The following is a 15,045-nucleotide window of genomic DNA, read 5'->3' as shown; positions in this document are numbered from 1 at the left end:
ATAATCAATGCTAACCCAAGCACTAATCACACTAAACACCACTCAATTAATCAACACACCTAATCTACAAACTAACAAAATTAACAAAAAATTAGGGAAATTAGTGTCTCCTAATCACACCAATGGCACCGCTAGCTTAGGCAATCGCTTCCCGACAGCGGCACCAATGTTGGGACGTCATCCTAGCATAGGGAGGACATCAACATAATGTCAATCCGAGGAGTAGGATCCGGCTAGGGCATGGAAACACACAAGTGGCTTGTGCGTGCCAAATGGAGGATTAGAAGGTAAAACCTACACACAAAGAAAGCTACAGAGCGGGTATGATGTTGCTACGAGGAGTGAGCACACTAATTACTTCACCATTCGGCCTAATCTCTCACACACAAGCTTAATCACCCACTACTCTCTAATCAATCACTAATTCAACTCTAATCAAGCACAAAATAAGCATAGAATAGCATAGAATGACCACACTGAGCACCAACACTCTACACAAACTTACAGACACTTAGTAGCATGCTTAAACAAGAGGGAAATATGAAAAAAGAGAGAGATTAATCAACAACTCAGCCACTAATCTTTGATTAATCAAGCATTGATTACACCATGAGCAAATGAGAGAGAAGAGGTTAGAGTTTAGCTATTGGCATGAGGCCGAATCTTCCATGTACGTGCGTAGAAAGCTCAAGAACTCCATAGCCATCTCCTTCTTCACAAAGCTTATCTCAAGTGAGTAAGAATCCCCTTTCACATTGTGTGTTTTGAGTTATATACTCTCTAGGCTTTTTAGAAGTGGCCGGGCACCCAAATGGCCAAACTCACTTAATCTGCTATCTGCACTACCTAGGACCTAAATATAGCTCAATGCTTACAACTTGGAACTCTCGATGAGCCCAAAACATAATTACAACCCACATTTGCGATCATTTGACGGAAAATCCTAAAACTTAAGTGACCGTCAATTGTGACCGTAACTCCATAGATAGTCATCAATTCCAACTCTTTTCTGCATCTGTTGCTTGTATTTGCTTCATCTTCATCTTTAATTTGCATTTGCATCATCTAACCTCGTTACCATTTACTAAAAATAGTAAATAGCATCTTTGACTAATCCGTTTGGCCATTGTTGACTTAGCCGCCAAACAATAATGGACAACAATGAGCTTTCGAGATGGGTAAAGCATGCCACATTTCATGAAAATGAGTATGGAGACTCGCAGTCATTTTACACAGAATCATTGGGCCATGGATACTACAAAAACTTTTGGTAGAGGTAGGTGATTCGAAAGAGCCGGTTGTTGCATTGGTAGATCATGGGTCAGAAGTAAACCTTATGTCAAAGATCTTGTTCTTGAAAGGAAAGTGGCATGTTGATGTGGAACATGGGTGGCATATCCGAGCTGCCAATGCACAATCAAAGGATTTGTATGGTGCATGCCCTAATGTTAAAATAACCATAGGAGATGTAAGCAATGAAAAAAAATTTCTCATATAGGATCACTCTACATATCCTGTCATTCTAGGGCCGCCTTACATTACGGCGGTGAGGATGGAAAGCAAGGTTTTGGATGATGGATCCGCATATAGTAGATTCAAAAGTAAAGTTAGTAAGAAAGCAATTCAATTTCTAACTTCTTGTGCGGATCATGCTAGGAACAAGGATACTTTAAGAGATCATCCATTGTCATAGTTGACAAAAGAATTCAAAGAGAACAAGGGTTTTCAGGATTTTTTCCAAGTGCCATTGTAAAGCGGGACTACGATGGTGATTTGGAGGAGAAGTTATCGTTGATAGCAGATGTCTACAGAGATATTTTTTCTTTAGGATTTATGGGATTGGCTTCAGAGGGTTCTGTATCTTACAGGAAATTCAATGCTTTGTGCAAATGGGAGAGGAAACATGTTTGCATAAGGGTGCTACTGGGAGTGAGAAAAGCAAAAATATCCAAAATCTATGAAAAAAAGACATCATACGTGTATAATGTCTTTTTGAGCAAATCTGATACAAAATTTTCACTTGAGATAACAGAAGTCTCCCAATTGACAAAAGAAACCATTTGACCAAGTATCATTCAGTTTGGACCACTTTTGATCACAGAAACTGTGATAAAACAAACTGCCGGGACTAAAAAGTTAGATTCCTCTAGGGGGATTGATGAATTTGAGATCCGGTAGATATCTCCAGAATAACCAACCGAGACAAAGAGAACAAGCGAGTGTTATATCAACCGAGGAGAGTGTAAACCAAACTGTAGTGCGACCGTTAGAGCCGATCCTTGAAGGAAGTATTTTTGATACTTCTTCAGAGAGATCTTACGAGATTTTCACTGAACACTTAGGACACTTGAACTTAAACGAAAGATGAGCAAGTGTAGAGCCTATGGGGGTTTTTGAAAATGTTTCAGATCATCATATTACTGATGTAGATGTACATGATGTAATTGATGAAGAAAGGGCTGATTATGAGTAGGCTAGAGGTATGCTAAAATGGCTGGTGCATACATTGTGTGACAGTAAATTGGATGCACCTTTGTCTAGTCGTATTCATTCAGGCTCTCACCATGCATCTTATGCATCATATTTTTATGCTTTGGTTGTGTCTAGCTTACATGATGTTGAGAAACCTCTATCTTTTGATGAAGCACAAAATTCAAAAAATTGGATGGCTGCCATGCAATTAGAATATGATGCGCTTATAGAAAATGACACATGAACTTTATGTGATTTTCCTCTTGGCAAAAAGGCCATTGGTACAAAGTGGGTTTACAAGTTGAAACGCAAGCTAGATGGAGAGATCGATCGCCATAAGGCTCGACTTGTTGCCAAAAGGCATAGATTATGAAGAGACTTTTGTTCCCACTTGTCGTATGACAATTGTGCATTTCCTATGTTCATTGGCAGATCATTTTGGTTGGGATGTACATCAATTAGACATTGTTCCTTCTTTCTTGAATGGTGACATATTTGAGGAAGTTTATGTAACGCAGCCTTGCAGTTTTGTCAAGAAAGGACAAGAGGACAAAGTGTGCAAATGTAAGAAGTCTTTGTATGGGTTGAAGCAATCTCCTCGTGCTTGATATGAGAAAGTTGACACTATTTGGTCAAACAAGGCTTTCGTAACATTCCAACAGAAAGCACATTGTATGTAAAACGTGAGGGTGATGTACTTCTCATTGTGGTTCTTTATGTGGATGATTTGCTAATCACTGGACCAGGACATATTGCTGAATTTAAGGCTGATTTGAATGCTACTTTCAAACTAAAAGATTTGGGGTTATTGCATCATTACTTGGGTATACAGCTTAAGCAGTGTGATGATGGTATTGCTTTGTGTCAGAAAAGTTACATAGAGACATTGCTATATAAGTTTGGACTTGAGGATTGCAAACCTATTGCCACTCCCATGGAAACAAGTTTGAAATTGAGTCTTCATGATGCTGGTGATCCTCTAGATGTCACTCTTTACCAAATGGATGCCTCATTTATGTATGCAACATGCAGTCGGATATTCAGTTTACAATCTCACAGGTCATCAAATTTATGCATAGGCTAGGGTCTAAGCATTGGCAGGCTATCAAGAGGATTTTCCACTACCTTAGTGGCACGTTACATCTTGGCTTGTTTTATCCCAAGGGGGATCATTGCCGCCAGAATTACATGATTTTTCGGACTCAGATTGGGCTGGTTGTTTTGACACAAGAGTGTCCACAAGTGGTTTTTGTTTCATGCTTGGCATTTTATGTATATCATGGTTGAGTAAGAAGACACCTACTATGGCCACTTCTAGTTGTGAGGGTGAGTACAGGGCAGTCTTCATAGCTACGGCTGAGTGTGTATCGCTCATACGCCTTATGGATGATTTGGGTGTTGGACAGGACACTGCCAACACCCAAATCATACGCCTTATGGATGATTTGGGTGTTGGACAGGACACTGCCAACACTATCTACACTAACAATCAGAGCACATTGGCAGTTGCAAGGAACCCACTTTTTCATGCTCGCACAAAGCACATTGAGGTGTATTACCACTATGTCAAGGAGAGGCTCTTAGAAAGAGAGATCAACTTGTCTTATGTGCCAACACAGGACAACCTTGCAGATCTTTTCATAAAGGCATTGTCTCATGAGAAGCTTGAAGCTTTTCGCAAAGCTTTTGGCTTACTCCCTTTTGTGGACTGATCATGTCCTCAGGGCATGGCACTTCCCTTTACTCATGTGCCAGCTCTCGTTCATCGCATCACTCCAGGGGGGATTTGTTACCATATACATGTGATAGTGATGTGTGTGAACACACTAGGACCTCCGGGGTATTTTTTCCCTCTTTAGGAGGTTTTCCCCCCCGTGCATTGTATATACGCCCATCACTCTAGGGCTATCTATCTTTCCATTGCACACTAAGTAATACACTCTCTATTGTGTGCCTTGAGCTTCCTTCATCTTCTCCAAGCTGTGTGCGTTTCTCTACAACCCTAATCCCAACACACCCAAGGTTACATGTGCAATACTATTTGCATTTCACTAATATTTAGTTAGTGTTCCTAGGCCTTTACTGGCGAGAAATTTGAGCAGGTGCTTTTCACTCCGAATAACTTGTCACTATGTTTAACCTACAAGTACGCATCTGTTTTGGTTTTGTTTAGATTTAGTCTCTTCATGTATACTTCAGGTTCTCAACCTTGACGACTAGTTATGGTGGGGTTGTTTACTAGTGAAATTTGAGAGCAAGTTAAGGACTTAAACTTGGCTGATGAGTTATGTCAGCAAGTTACTTTCATGGAAAGTGAAAAGAGGTACTCTTGTAGGTACATCTTAGTTGTGATAGCTTGTTTAGCATGCTCATTTGCGTTCTAAATGGAGTCTATACACTATGATTGGATAGGAACTGGTAGCATAGATGGTTGAAAATGGAAAACAATGCGGAAAATCAAGATGTTACTCTTGGTTTCATTGAACCTCCTACTGAACCGTGTTCCGATCAAGCAAACAACTGGACCCATGAAGGATGGCACTGTGGAAAATGCTAGTGTATCATCACTCTTTTCTTTTAGGATGAAAACGCTTCTCCAAGGGGGAGGTAATGTCAGGTCAAGGCCCACCCTAGAGGTCAAGGACTGTGTTAGGAAATATAACGTAGCTAAGTAGATAATTGAGTAGATTACTTAATGGAGAGAGATAATTTACACACACAAGAGATATAGAGTAGAGAGAGAGAGAGAAAGAGTACACAAGATATACGTGGTTCACCCAATGTAGGCTACATCCATGGGAAAGAAGCCACTCAATGGATTTAGTACTTCAAAACAAGAAGTAAGTTACAAAGGGATTATACCCTTTTGGAGCTCCCACCTTGCTTCACTCTCACCACCTCATACCCACCTTGTTGCATCAACTTCACACTATATAACGTGTGTAGAAATGGCCTCCTTTTATAGGCCAAAAGGGCTACCCTCTCTCATGAGAGGCAGCCATGTGTAGCCGCCCTCGTGTAGATATGTCCAAATCATACCCTCCAATTCCCCCATGTGTGGCCGCCATTGACAAGACAAGTCCGCTTTTGAGTTCGGCCATCGGCCATTGAATTTCAACCACTGGCCACCGGCCATTGACTACCAGCCTGGCCAACCGGCCAACCGACCGATTGTTTTTTGACCACTTTTCGGCCGCCGTCCGGCCAAAATATTCCGGTAAAAAGGAATATTCCAGCGAAGACTCACTCGAGATTGGGCGTTAAAATTTTGGTTTCCAGTGAGTTATTTTTCTTCACGCACGATGGCTTCTCCTCATAATGGGGGCCTTACAAATGTGCATTTTTAACACAAAAAATTACAAGGGGTAAATCAGGCTCCATACTTAACAGACCGGGGGCCAAGGTCCGGTTGCTAATGGAGACGGGATCCTAGGGGCAAGGCCTATAAAGGGAGGTTGGGCGGATGATCAAGGCTAGACAGTCCCAGGGATTTACACTCCTTGTCACATATCATAGCCTCTTTTATATCTCCTCTTGACTATCTGCCATTCTTTACCTTTTCCTCAATCACTTCTACAAATGTTTCCTTAACAGAGATATGATTGCCGCCTCCTAACCTGGAGTCTTGCATTGCTAGATTAGTACTTTCTTTTGACTTCATGGGTAAATTCTTGGTATTCCTCTCTTATTGGGAGCAAACAAGGTGGTGACGAGTTGGCTCGCAAGCATCCGAATATTATCCCTAGTAGGGTTATGAAGACTGGGCTCAGATGTTGAAGAAATTGTCCCTCTCTCCTGGTAGTAGGGTTATGGAGACAGGGATTCAAATGTTGAACAATTTGTCTCTCTCTCCCAATGAACCCCACTCTTAAGTTGTTGTCTTGAATGTGAAGGGCATAAGAACAAAAGAAAAGGAAGAAAAGCTATGGCAATGCATGAAGAGAAGAAATGATATCAATTGCTCCTGTATATAGGAACACCACCTTGATGCCTTAGTGCCGAGAAAACAAACACTTGAAAAACTTCTTTTCTTCTACGACACCACTCTTGATGGCTCTAGTGAAGTTATGAGAAGGATTCACAAAGATCTGGAGCCCAAAGTTGTTTTTTCAACACTCGTTTGAAAGGGCTCTTGCAATATCTATTAAGGTACATAATAACTTCCTCACTATTGTCAACATGTACGGTCCTAATGACTCGTAGTGTAGGAAGATGCTATGGTGTGACCTCTCACAATTACAAATAGAAGGGGAGTTTTTATATGGTTTGTTCAAAACAAGATAGTGTTGGAATTAGGGTTGCAGAGAAACACACACAGCTTGGAGAAGACGAAGGAAGCTCAAGGCACACAATAGAGAGTGTATTCCTTAGTGTGCAATGGAAAGATAGATAGCCCTAGAGTGATGGGCGTATATACAATGCACGGGGGAAAAAACCTCCTAAAGAGGGAAAAAATGCCCCGGCGGTCCTAGTGTGCTCACACACATCACTACCACATGTATATGGTAACAAATCCCCCCTGGAGTGATGCGGTGAACGAGAGCTGGCACATGAGTAAAGGGAAGTGCCATGCCCTGAGGACAGGATCAGTCCACAAAGGGGAGTAAGCCCAAAGCTTTGCGGAAAGCTTCAAGCTTCTCACGAGACAATGCCTTTGTGAAAAGATCGGCAAGGTTGTCCTGTGTTGGCACATAAGCCAAGCTGATCTCTCCTGCTGAGAGCCTCTCCCTGACATAGTGGTAATGCACCTCAATGTGCTTTGTGCGAGCATGAAAAACTGGGTTCCTCGCAACTGCCAATGCGCTCTGACTGTCAGTGTAGATAGTGTTGGCAGTGTCCTGTCCAACACCCAAGTCAGCCATAAGGCGTCTGAGCCATACACACTCAACCGTAGCTGTGAAGACTGCCCTGTACTCAGCCTCACAACTTGAAGTGGCCACAGTAGGTTGCTTCTTGCTCAACCATGATATACATGAACTGCCAAGCATGAAACAAAAACCACTTGTGGACACTTGCGTGTCAAAACAACCAGCCCAATCTGAGTCCGAAAAAGCATGTAAGTCTGGCGGCAATGATCCCCCCTTGGGATAAAACAAGCCAAGATGTAAAGTGCCACTAAGGTAGCGGAAAATCCTCTTGACAGCCTGCCAATGCTTAGACCCTGGGCTATGCATAAATCTGCTGACCTGCGAGACTGCAAACTGAATATCTGGCCTCGTGTTGCATACATAAATGAGGCAGGCAACAGCAGTTTGGTAAAGAGTGACATCAGCAGGATCGCCAGCATCATGTAGACTCAACTTCAAACCTGTTTCCATGGGAGTGGCAATAGGTTTGCAATCCTCAAGTCCAAATTTACATAGCAATGTCTCTATGTAACTTTTCTGACACAAGGCAATACCACCATCACACTGCTTAAACTGTATACCCAAGTAATGATGCAACAGCCCCAAATCTTTCATCTTGAAAGTAGCATTCAAATCAGCCTTAAATTCAGCAATATGTCTCTCATTTGGTCCAGTGATCAGCAAATCATTAACATAAAGAACCACAATGAGAAATACATCATCCTCACGCTTTACATACAATGTGCTTTCTGTTGGACTGTTACGAAAGCCTCGTTTAACCAAATGAGTGTCAGCTTTCTCATACCAAGCACGAGGAGATTGCTTCAACCCATACAAAGCCTTCTTACATTTGCACACTTTGTCCTCTTGTCCTTTTATGACAAAACCGCGAGGCTGCGTTACATAAACTTCCTCAAATATGTCACCATTCAAGAAAGCAGTAACAATGTCTGATTGATGTACATCCCAACCAAAATGAGCTGCCAATGCACATAGAAAACGCACAGTAGTCATACGACAAGTGGGAGCAAAAGTCTCTTCATAATCTATGCCTTTTTGTTGTGCATAACCCTTTGCAACAAGTCGAGCCTTATGGCGATCGATCTCACCATCCGGCTTGCGTTTCAACTTGTAAACCCACTTCGTACCAATGGCCTTTTTGCCAGGAGGCAAATCACATAAAGTCCATGTGTCATTCTCTATAAGTGCATCATATTCTGATTTCATGGCAGCAATCCAATTTTCTGAATTCTGTGCTTCATCAAAAGACAGAGGCTCCTCAACATCATGTAAACTAGACACAGCCAAAGCATAACAATCTGATGCATAAGATGCATGGCGAGAGCCTGAACGAGTACGACTAGATAAAGGTGCATCCAATTTACTGTCACGCAAAGTGTGCACCAGCCATTTTGGCATACCTCTAGCCTGCTCATTTTCAGCCCTTTCCTCATCAAGTACATCATGTACATCTGCATCAGTAATAGGCTGTTCTAAAACGTTTTCAGAAACCCCCATAGGCTGTACATTTGCCTCATTGGAACTTACATTCGTATTTCCACCACTGAAAAGAGGCAACAAAGTGTCATAAATGTCCTGTGAGCTTACATTACTGTCTCTAGTACATGACAGCAAGGGTTGAACAGAATCTTCCACAAACACTACATCCCGTGAAACCAAAATACGTTTTGTTTGCGGATGATACAACCTGTAACCTTTGCTTTCAGCACTATAACCAACAAAAATACATTTGACAGCCTTATCATCCAATTTTCTGCGCTGCACTTGTGGCACCAAAGCATATGCCAAACAGCCAAAAACACGCATGTGCTCAATAGAAGGTTTTCTATCATGCCATGCTTCATATGGAGTAATAGACTGCAAAGCTTTCGTAGGACACCTGTTAAGTACATAAGTGGCACACATGATGGCCTCAAGCCAAAAAGAATGCGGCAAAGCTTGACTTTTGACCATACATCGTGCCATTTCCGTTAGTGACCTGTTTTTCCTCTCAGCAACACCATTTTGCTGAGGTGTATAAGGCACTGTACATTGGTGTTTTATCCCACGACTAGCCAGAAATGCATTAAATTCATGAGACATATACTCCCCCCCTCGATCGGAACGGAGGGTGCCCATAGTACATTTTGAGACATTTTCAGCCATAGCCAAAAATTGTTTGAAGCACATAAAAACTTCGGACTTTGCTTTAAGCGGAAATACCCATGCATGCCTGGAGTAATCATCAATGAAAGTCACGAAGTACAGGTAATTGCCCAAGGACGGAGTTTGCATGGGCCCACAAACATCACTATGCACAAGCTGCAACCTGCATGTGGCCCTAACTGAACCATCCTTTGGAAACTTAGAACGCTGCATTTTACCCAGAATACAGCCTTCACAAACATGTTTGATAGGTGCTTCAAGAGGCGGCAAAGAAGCAACCATATCAGATTTCTGCAAACGCAGCAAACTGGCAAAATTCAGATGACCAAAACGTGCATGCCAAAGTTTTGCATCTGAAATAGCCCTTGAATCTGCAACAGCATTTGCAAAATTTTGTCCACACTTGTCATACAAAGTGAGCTTATACAGCCCACGGCACAAAAGCCCAGATGCAACAATTTCATCACCAAAACTGAGATCATGAACTGTACATCTGTCATCCACAAATTTGACTACAAGTCCAAGTCTAGCAAGTGCGGATACAGACAATAGATTCTTCTTGATCCCAGGTACATAAAGTGCATCAACAAGTGTGAAGGAACTGCCATTAGCAGCAGTGAGCACAATCTTTCCAACTCCCTGAACTGGATAAGAGGCGTTGTTGGCACAAGTGACTGAATTCCCATGAGGGACAGACTCGAGAGAGGTAAACAATTCACGATGTGAGGTAATGTGCTTTGTAGCACCACTGTCGAAATACCACACATGTGAATCTGCAGCAACTGACAAGCATGCATCATGGACAGCAGGATTGTAAGTGCACTCTGCGCTAAAAGCCCATTCTGCATCAACATCAGCATCACAATCTCCTTTCACAGAAGACTCAACAATGGCTGCATTTGTAGTGGAACCAGCATTTGCAGTGGAACCACCCTCTTTCTTCTTAGCCTCTTTGGCCTTCAACTTAGGACACGACTTGATCAAGTGATCATTGGCTTTACAATAATGGCAACGCATCTTCTTTTTGCCCTTATCACCAGAATTGCCAGACGAAGTGCTGCCAGCAGAAGCATTAGGAACAGAATTTTTGCCACTCACAGCAGAACCATAAGAAGTGGCTGCATTACTGTTACCACCCTTTCTTTGAGAAGCAATAAAAGCCTGTTCAACTGCACGCTGCCTAGTCCTGTTTTTTCTAGAAAGTGACTCTTGCAACAGCAATGTGCATAATGCATCAAACTTGACAACTTCAGGATTTCCTTGGGTCATCAGTCTCCAAGTACTAGCAAAAGTTTGGTAGGAATCTGGTAAGGCATCAAGAACAGTCTGCACAAGGGAACTGTCAGAAATGACTTCACCTGCAGAAATGAGTTGCTCATTGATATCCTTGACACTAGCAAGGAAAGTGTCCATATCATCTTCCTCATGCATAATCTTCGACTCTAGCTCTTTACGCAGCAAAGCAATTTTAGCCTCATTGCGGCTTGCATAAAGACCTGCTAGAATATCCCAAGCCTGTTTTGCAGATTTTGCTGAACGGATGTGAGGAATAATGGTGCGCTTCACAGACAACGCAATCAATGCATGAGCCTGCGCATCCTTAACATCCCAACGAGCTTGTTCTGCTGTAGGCAAAACAACTCTAACAGCTGCAATCCTTGCAGCAAGACCTGCAACATCCTCAACATCGCCTACATCTTCAGAACTAGGACGTACATCAATGCCCTGCACAATGTTCCAGACACCTTTTGACACAAGAACGTGTTGCATCATATAAGCCCACATAGGGTAGTTGTCCCCATCCAACCTGTCCTCAGCAGCAAACATCTTGAACACATCTGTGTTGTTGTTGTCAGCCATGGTAAATGCTGCACCTGATGTGAAAACTGCCCGAAAATAGGAGAAATGGAGCGGGAACAACTTGTGCTATATAGCACAAACCGTAGAAGACTATAAGGCACCTGTTATGCAGAAAACGGCACTGACAGAAAATCTGCACAAAATGACGAAATAGCCTGTGCAGTACTGCCCGTAGTGGAAACGGAGGCCGAAATGAGCCCAAATCAAAATTCTGAGCAGACCATGCTCTTCGAGCTCTCCCAAAATATTTGTCGACCTGCGAACGCTTGCCAAAGCTCACTGAAATCGGAGAAAGTGAGCAGGCGTGTGCTGGAGCAGCTGGCGACTAAGCCCGGGAGGACGTGACCTGCTCTGATACCAATTGTTGGAATTAGGGTTGCAGAGAAACACACACAGCTTGGAGAAGACGAAGGAAGCTCAAGGCACACAATAGAGAGTGTATTCCTTAGTGTGCAATGGAAAGATAGATAGCCCTAGAGTGATGGGCGTATATACAATGCACGGGGGGAAAAACCTCCTAAAGAGGGAAAAAATGCCCCGGCGGTCCTAGTGTGTTCACACACATCACTACCACATGTATATGGTAACATATAGATAGGGGCCCTCCCAGGATTCTTGCTTGGGGGTTCCAGGGGGCGGGCGGGGGGGGGGATAAGAAGTGGTCTTCCCTAAAAGAAAAAAGGGCTCCGGTGGATGATTGGAAGACTAGCACTTGGAAGGATGATGTGGAGCTTACTTAGCATTGTCTCCAAGCTGCCCAATTGACCTCTAGATTGGGAAAAATCTATTTTTCTCACGGTGTCAACTAGGTGCCCTCTTCTTTACTTATTCAAATACTTGTCAGTGAAAAGCTCTCTCATCATTTCCCTCTGCTTGTAACCTTGATATTTTCTTCACAAGAATCACATCAGCTGCAGGGTGCCAAAAACTTCTTATCGCATATCGTAATCTGTTTAAACATGCTCACTTTAAGGCTCTGGTGTCTTGCAATGAAGAAGAGCTATACCAAAACACAAATCAAGGAAAGGACCATCACATGCAAGAGATTTAGTAAAAAAATCCAATCAGCAATTAAGAGAGTGGGTCTACCAATTCTCAAAATGAATAATAACCACACAATATCAATTTGCAAATCTAGGTTTGAAGAGCTACATCTGAAGAAAACGCAAGGAAAGGGGAGAACATTGAATGGCTGAAGCTCAAGCAGACCCTTCACAAAAGGGATATGGATGCAACGAGTCTCCTCAGACTTCTATCCAAGGAATGTCACATCAAAACTGAGGATGTCAACAAAAGCACCCTACTCAAAGAAATCAAGATAAGAAAAATTAATACTACCATCTTCTCCTTGATAGACCAACAAGGAGCCTAGATTAACAACCCTGATCAGATGGGCAAAGTCATGTTAGATCACCTTATCTTAATCATAAAAAAGGAAGACTCCCCTTGTCCGATAATAAGAGAAGCTACAAAAAAGATTTTCTCGGCCACACCAACTTTAGTATACCTTGATCAAGAGAACTTTATGGAAAAGCCATTTACCCTCAATTGATTCTAGAGTACCCTTGAAAAATTGAGTAAAGAGAAGTCATCAGGGTGGGATGGGATCACAATTCAATTTTTTCAAGAATTTTGGGACGTTCTAGGCCCGCCGTCTTTCTTGAATTTGGCTAACAGAGCCTTTACAAAAGGTCGTTTGAATCAAGGGTGAAGAAAGGATTTATTAAACTCATCCCCAAGGAACTTTCTTTCTCTCACCTTAAACACTGGAGACCAATTACAATGATGACTATGGTATATAAGGTGTTGGCTAAACTCATTCTTGCTGAAAGAATGTCCCTCGTGTTGGCTAATGCTATCTCTCCTCATTAGCATGGGTTTAATAAAGGAATATTAATTTATGAGAACATCCTGGTGGCCATGATTGGTACGGAATATGCTAGATTCAAGAAACAAGAATGTGTCCTGCTCCAATTGGACCGTAACAAGACATATGATAGGATACCTTGATCTTTTGTGCAAGAGACGCTACGGACTTTAGGGTTTGGTCCACAAATTTGTCAAGATTTTAGTACTCTTGGAGAAGGAATCTCTTTAGAATACTTATTCAGCTCTAGAATAGTTTACTGTTTTGAAGTCAAGAGATCTATTCATCAAAGTTGCCCCTTAGCTCCTCTTTCATTTACCGCCTACACCACCCTCTTATTGGAAGAAACCAAAACAAGAGGCCATATTCAAGGGCTACAAGTCTAGGATGACAAGCAATTGAATGTGAAAATGTTCGTAGATGACTTACTACTTCTCCTCCAAACGGGATGAAAAAAATGTTAGGAAAGCATTGGAGATTGTCCAAGTGTTTGACACAGTGTCAGGGTCTCAATGATCCATAGAGAAATCAAGGATAATTTCTTTGAGGGAAGGTGAAAACTTTGATACTGTAGGTTGGACTGGAGAGGGTGTGAAGAGAGGCATCATCTTCTACCACCTTGGGGTGCCCATAGGGGAAGGAATTACTCACAAGACTTCCTTTGACTGGGTTCATAAGAACATAAAAAAGAAAACAAAGCAGTGGGAAGTCATCATGATCCCCTTCCACTGCAGAGCTATGATAATTAATACCTTCTTCATCCCGTATATAGCCTTCACATTGCCGCTCTTGCAATTATCTAGAAAAATTTGGAATTCCTTTTTGAAATCATTTAAGGAATTCTTATGGAGAAATCAGTTGATTGTTGGTAAGCCCCAAAAATGGGGTAAATGGGCGGCGATTGCCAAACCAAAGGCTCGGGGTGGAATGGGTATACTTGACCTTGTCATGCATGACCTAGCGTTATGTGCTAAGTTTGTTTGCACCCTCACCAATTTTGATGAGAGATGGGTTGTCATGGCAAGAGAAACTATAATGGAAGTCCGCATGAAATCGAAAGGTGGGGTATGGCCCAATCTCATCCTACAAAGCAGATTTCTTCCCCCTTCCGACATGAAGGCTCAGCTAGGTGGTTTTACTGTAAAGTTTATTGAAAAAATCTATAAAGCATTCATGGCACTTAAGTGGAAGGAAGAAATTAGATACTCGAGCGGGAACAACTTGCACTCGTCTCTGTGGGGTCCCATTGTGGAAGGTTTGTGCCTTGATAACCATTGGCTTGAAATTGCCAGAAACCTAAACAACAAGGGCTTGCAAACCTTGGATGCTCTGTGGAATGATGAAAAAGGTGATTGGTATACCTTGGTGCATCAAACGGTTTGTTGTAACCTCTGGCTCCACGAGGAAGTCCTCGTCAGGAGGCTACAAGAAAAGGTATCAATCATAACCCTTCCTCCTTGCTCCACGCCGCTTGATTGGAAACCTTGGAAGTGGCCTGGAGAGAGACTGTTTAGCTCTCCCAAGATTAAGATTATCTACAAAAATCTATGGTTTGTGGAGGAGTGGATTATTCACATCCATATGATCTGGTCCAAAAAGTGGGTTGCAGGTAAATGGGGTCAAGTTCTTGGGAACGTCTAGATGACCAAGTGTGAAAAAAAAGCCAAATCTAGAGCTCTTGCTGATGGTTCATGCATCAGATGCAAAGAATTGAACAAATTCCTTTCGCACCTATTATGGGGATGTCCAAAAATTAGAGTTCTCATGGACACGATATGCAGAAGGGTGCACACACATCCCTTCTTTTAGGCATGACCTTGCTATGGGGCCCAG

The sequence above is a fragment of the Adiantum capillus-veneris genome, chromosome 8 (assembly GCF_014529385.1).
Source record: "Adiantum capillus-veneris isolate H3 chromosome 8, ASM1452938v2, whole genome shotgun sequence".
Lineage (NCBI taxonomy): Eukaryota > Viridiplantae > Streptophyta > Polypodiopsida > Polypodiales > Pteridaceae > Adiantum > Adiantum capillus-veneris.
The sequence above is the reverse complement of the archived record's forward strand: the minus strand, read 5'-3'. Positions refer to the sequence as shown.